Source organism: Ambystoma mexicanum, chromosome 13 (assembly GCF_040938575.1).
Source record: "Ambystoma mexicanum isolate Mex_15411 chromosome 13, UKY_AmexF1_1, whole genome shotgun sequence".
NCBI lineage: Eukaryota > Metazoa > Chordata > Amphibia > Caudata > Ambystomatidae > Ambystoma > Ambystoma mexicanum.
The window spans coordinates 751531096-751537536 of record NC_090938.1 but is presented as its reverse complement, the minus strand read 5'-3'; positions in this window follow the sequence as shown (position 1 = coordinate 751537536).

Genomic DNA, 6441 nt, shown 5'->3' with positions numbered 1-6441 from the left:
CAGCGCATGCTTCAGAAAGGACCAGAGGCACTCACAGCTTGCTTCAGGAATTATCACAGGCACTCACAGCATGCTTCAGGAAGGAGCACAGGCACACAAAATATTGTTCAGGAATGACGACAGGCAAACACAGCATGCTTCAGGAAGGACCACAGGCACACGCATCAGGCTTTAGGAATGACCACAGCCACACGCAGTGTGCTTCATGAATGACCATAGGCACACACCACATGCTTCAGGAATGACCACAGGCACACATGGCATGCTTCAGGAAGCACCACAGGCACACACAGCATTGTTCAGGAATGAGCACAGGCACACACAGCATGCTTCAGGAATGACCACAGGCACACACAGCATGCTTCAGAAATGACCACAGGCACACACAGCATGCTTCAGGAAGGACCACTGGCACACACAGCATGCTTCAGAAAGGACCAGAGGCACTCACTGCTTGCTTCAGGAATTATCACAGGCACACACAGCATGCTTCAGGAAGGACCACAGGCATACAAAATATTGTTCAGGAATGACGACAGGCAAACACAGCATGCTTCAGGAAGGACCACAGGCACACGCATCAGGCTTCAGGAATGACCACAGCCACACGCAGTGTGCTTCATGAATGACCATAGGCACACACCACATGCTTCAGGAATGACCACAGGCACACATGGCATGCTTCAGGAAGCACCACAGGCACACACAGCATTGTTCAGGAATGACCACAGGCACACACAGCATGCTTCAGGAATGACCACAGGCACACACAGCATGCTTCAGGAATGACCACAGGCACACACAGCATTGTTCAGGAATGACCACAGGCATACACAGCATGCTTCCGGAAGGACCACAGGCATAAACAGCATGCTTCAGGAAGGACCACAGGCACACACAGCATTGTTCAGGAATGAACACAGGCACACACAGCATGCTTCAGGAAGGACCACAGGCACACACATCATGCTTCGGGAATAACCACAGGCCCACACATCATGCTTCGGGAATGGCCACAGGTCCACACAGCATGCTTCTGGAATGACTACAGGCACACACTGCATGCTTCAGTAAGGACCACAGTCACACACAGAATGCTTCAGGAATGACTACAGGCACACACGGCATGCTTCATGAAGGACCACAGGCACACACAGCATTGTTAAGGAATGACCACAGGCATACACGGCATGCTTCCGAAGGATCACAGGCACTCACAGCTTCCATCAGGAATGATCACAGGCACACAAAGCGTTGTTCACGAATGATCACAGGCACACACAGGATGCTTCAGGAAGGACCACAGGCACACACAGCATGCTTCAGAAATGACCACAGGCACACAGCATGCTTCGGAAAGGACCACAGGCACACACAGCATGCTTCAGAAAAGACCAGAAGCACTCTCTGCTTGCTTCAGGAATTATCACAGGCACACACTGCATGCTTCAGGAAGGACTACAGGCACACACAGCATGCTTAAGGAAGGACCACAGGCACATACAGCATGCTCCAGAAATGACCACGGGCAAACACAGCATGCTTCAGGAATGACCACAGGCACACGCAGCATGCTTCAGGAATGACCAGAGGCACATACAGCATGTTCCAGGAATGACCACAGGCACCCAGTGGTCACATGCAGCATGCTTCATTAATGACCACGGGCACACACAGCATGTTTCAGGAATGACCACAGGCACCCACAGCATGTTTCAAGTTGTTCACAGGCACATGCAGCATACTTCATGAAGGACCACAGGCACACAGAGCATGCTTCAGGAACGACCACAGGCACACCCAAGATGCTTCAGGAAGGATCACAGGCACATACTGCATGCTTCAAGAATATACACAGGCACACACATCATGCTTCAGGAAGGACTACAGGCACACACAACATTCTTCTGGGATGACCACAGGCACAACCAGCATGCTACAGGATGGATGCCTACAGGGAAGCCCAGCATGCTTCAGGAAGGACCACAGGCACACACAGCATGCACACACACACACAATCACACACACACACACACCCACCATGATTCATGAAGGATCCCAGGCAGAGACAGCATGCTTCAGGAAGGACCATAGGCAAACACATCATGCTTCAGAAATGACCACGTGCACACACAACATGCTTCAGGAAGGGCCACAGGTACACACCACATGCTTCAGGAAGGACCACAGGCAAGGACCTCAGGCACACACAGCATGCTTCAGGAAGGGCCACAGGTACACACCACATGCTTCAGGAAGGACCACAGGCAAGGACCTCAGGCACACACAGCATGCTTCAGGAATGACCCCAGGCACTTACAGCTTCCATCAGGAATGATCACAGGCACACACAGCATTGTTCAGAAATGACCACAGGGACACACAGCATGCTTCAGGAATGACCACAGGCACACACAACATGGCTACAGGAAGGGCCACGGGCACACACAGCATGCTTCAGGAATGACCACAGGCACGCAAAGCATGCTTCAGTAATGACCTCAGGCACACCCAGTATGCTTCAGAAATGACCACAGGCACACATAGGATGCTTCAGGAAGGAGCACAGGCACACACAGAACGCTTCAGGAATGATCACAGGCACATACAGCATGCTTCAGGAATGACCAGAGGCACACACAGCATGCTTCAGGAAGGACCACAGGCACACACAGCATTGTTCAGGAATGACCACAGGCACACACAGCATGCTTCAGGAATGAAAACAGGCACAGACAGCATGCTTCAGGAATGACCACAGGCACACACAGGATGCTTCAGGAAGGGCCACAGGCACACATATCATGCTTCAGGAAGGACCACGGGCACTCACAGCTTGCTTCGGAATGATCACAGGCACACACAGAGCATGTTTCAGGAAGGACCATATGTACACACATCATTCTTCTGGAAAGACCACAGGAACTCGCAGCTTGCTTCAGGAATGATCACATGCACACACAGCATGCTTCAGGAAGGACCACAGGCACACACAGCATGCTTCAGAAAGGACCAGAGGCACTCACAGCTTGCTTCAGGAATGACCACAGGCACACGCAGCATGCTTCAGGAATGACCACAGGCATACACAGCATGCTTCAGGAAGGACCGCAGGCACACACAGCATGCTTCGGGATGGACTGCAGGCACACACATCATTGTTCAGGAATGACCACAGGCACACACAGCATGCTTCAGGACGGACCAAAGGCACACACATCATGCTTCGGGAATGACCACAGGTCCACACATCATGCTTCGGGAATGGCCACAGGTCTACACAGCATGCTTCGGGAATGACCACAGGCACACACTGCATGCTTCAGGAAGGACCACAGTCACACACAGCATGCTTCAGGAATGACTACAGGCACACACGGCATGCTTCAGGAAGGACCACAGGCACACACAGCATTGTTAAGGAATGACCACAGGCATACACAGCATGCTTCCGAAGGATCACAGGCACACACAACATGCTTCAGAAATGACCACAGGCACACAGCATGCTTCAGAAAGGACCACAGGCACACACAGCATGCTTCAGAAAGGACTGCAGGCACACACAGCATGCTTAAGGAAGGACCACAGGCACACACAGCATGCTCCAGAAATGACCACGGGCAAACACAGCATGCTTCAGGAATGACCACAGGCACACGCAGCATGCTTCCGGAATGACCAGAGGCACACACAGCATTTTTCAGGAATGACCACAGGCACCCAGTGGTCACACGCAGCATGCTTCATTAATGACCAGAGGCACACACAGCATGCTTCAGGAATGACCACAGGCACACACAAGATGCTTCAGGAAGGATCACAGGCACATACTGCATGCTTCAAAAATATACACAGGCCCACACATCATGCTTCAGGAAGGACTACAGGCACACACAGCATTCTTCTGGGATGACCACAGGCACACCGAGCATGCTACAGGATGGATGCCTACAGGAACGCCCAGCATGCTTCAGGAAAGACCACTGGCACACACAACATGCACACACACACACACACACCCACCATGATTCATGAAGGACCCCAGGCAGAGACAGCATGCTTCAGGAAGGACCATAGGCAAACACATCATGCTTCAGGAATGACCACGTGCACACACAGCATGCTTCAGGAAGAGCCACAGGTACACACCACATGCTTCAGGAAGGACCACAGGCAAGGACCTCAGGCACACACAGCATGCTTCAGGAAGGACCACAGGTACACACAACATGCTTCATGAATGACCCCAGGCACTTACAGCTTCCATCAGGAATGATCACAGGCACACGCAGCATTGTTCAGAAATGACCACAGGGACACACAGCATGCTTCAGGAATGACCACAGGCAAACACAGCATGTTTCAGGAATGACCATAGGCACACACAACATGCTTCAGGAAGGGCCACGGGCACACACAGCATGCTTCAGGAATGACCACTGGCAGCAAAGCATGCTTCAGTAATGACCTCAGGCACACACAGTATGCTTCAGAAATGACCACAGGCACACATAGGATGCTTCAGGAAGGAGCACAGGCACACACAGAACGCTTCAGGAATGATTACAGGCACACACAGCATGCTTCAGGAATGACCAGAGGCACACACAGCATGCTTCAGGAAGGACCACAGGCACACACAGCATTGTTCAGGAATGACCACAGGCACACACAGCATGATTCAGGAATGAAAACAGGCACAGACAGCATGCTTCAGGAATGACCACAGGCACACACAGGATGCTTCAGGAAGGGCCACAGGCACACACATCATGCTTCAGGAAGGACCACGGGCACTCACAGCTTGCTTCGGGAATGATCACAGGCACACACAGAGCATGTTTCAGGAAGGCCCATAAGTACACACATCATTCTTCAGGAAGGACCACAGGCACACACAGCATTGTTAAGGAATGACCACAGGCATACACGGCATGCTTCCGAAGGATCACAGGCACTCACAGCTTCCATCAGGAATGATCACAGGCACACAAAGCGTTGTTCAGGAATGACCACAGGCACACACAGGATGCTTCAGGAAGGACCACAGGCACACACAACATGCTTCAGAAATGACCAAAGGCACACAGCATGCTTCGGAAAGGACCACAGGCACACACAGCATGCTTCAGAAAGGACCAGAGGCACTCACTGCTTGCTTCAGGAATTATCACAGGCACGCACTGCATGCTTCAGGAAGGACTGCAGGCACACACAGCATGCTTAAGGAAGGACCACAGGCACACACAGCATGCTCCAGAAATGATCACGGGCAAACACAGCATGCTTCAGGAATGACCACAGGCACACGCAGCATGCTTCAGGAATGACCAGAGGCACACACAGCATTTTTCAGGAATGACCACAGGCACCCAGTGGTCACACGCAGCATGCTTCATTAAGGACCACAGGCACACACAGCATGCTTCGGGAATGACCACAGGCACACACAGCATTGTTCAGGAATGACCACAGGCACACACAGCATGCTTCAGGAATGACCACAGACACAAACAGCATGCTTCAGGAATGACCACAGGCACACAAAGCATGCTTCAGGAATGACCACAGTCACACACAGCATGCTTCTGGAATGACCACAGGCACTTACAACTTCCATCAGGAATGATCACAGGCACACACAGCATGCTTCAGGAATGACCACAGGCAAACACAGCATGCTTCAGGAATGACCACAGGCACACACAACATGCTTCAGGAAGGGCCACGGGCACACACATCATGCTTCAGGAAGGACTACAGGCACACACAGCATTCTTCTGGGATGACCACAGGCACACCCAGCATGCTACAGGATGGATGCCTACAGCGACGCCCAGCATGCTTCAGGAAAGACCACAGGCACACACAGCATGCACACACACACACACACACACACACCCGCCATGATTCATGAAGGACCCCAGGCAGAGACAGCATGCTTCAGGAAGGACCATAGGCAAACACATCATGCTTCAGGAAGAGCCACAGGTACACACCACATGCTTCAGGAAGGACCACAGGCAAGGACCTCAGGCACACACAGCAAGCTTCTGGAAGGACCACCGGTACACACAGCATGCTTCAGGAAGGACCACAGGAACTCACAGCTTGCTTCAGGAATGATCACATGCACACACAGCATGCTTCAGGAAGGACCACAGGCACACACAGCATGCTTCAGAAAGGACCAGAGGCACTCACAGCTTGCTTCAGGAATTATCACAGGCACACACAGCATTCTTCAGGAAGGACCACAGGCACACACAGCATGCTCCAGGAATGACCATGGGCACACTTAGCATGCTCCAGGAAGGACCACAGGCACACGCAGCATGCTTCAGGAATGACCAGAGGCACACACAGCATGTTCCAGGAATGACCATGGGCACACACTGCATGCTTCAGGAATGACCACTGACACACAGGATGCTTCAG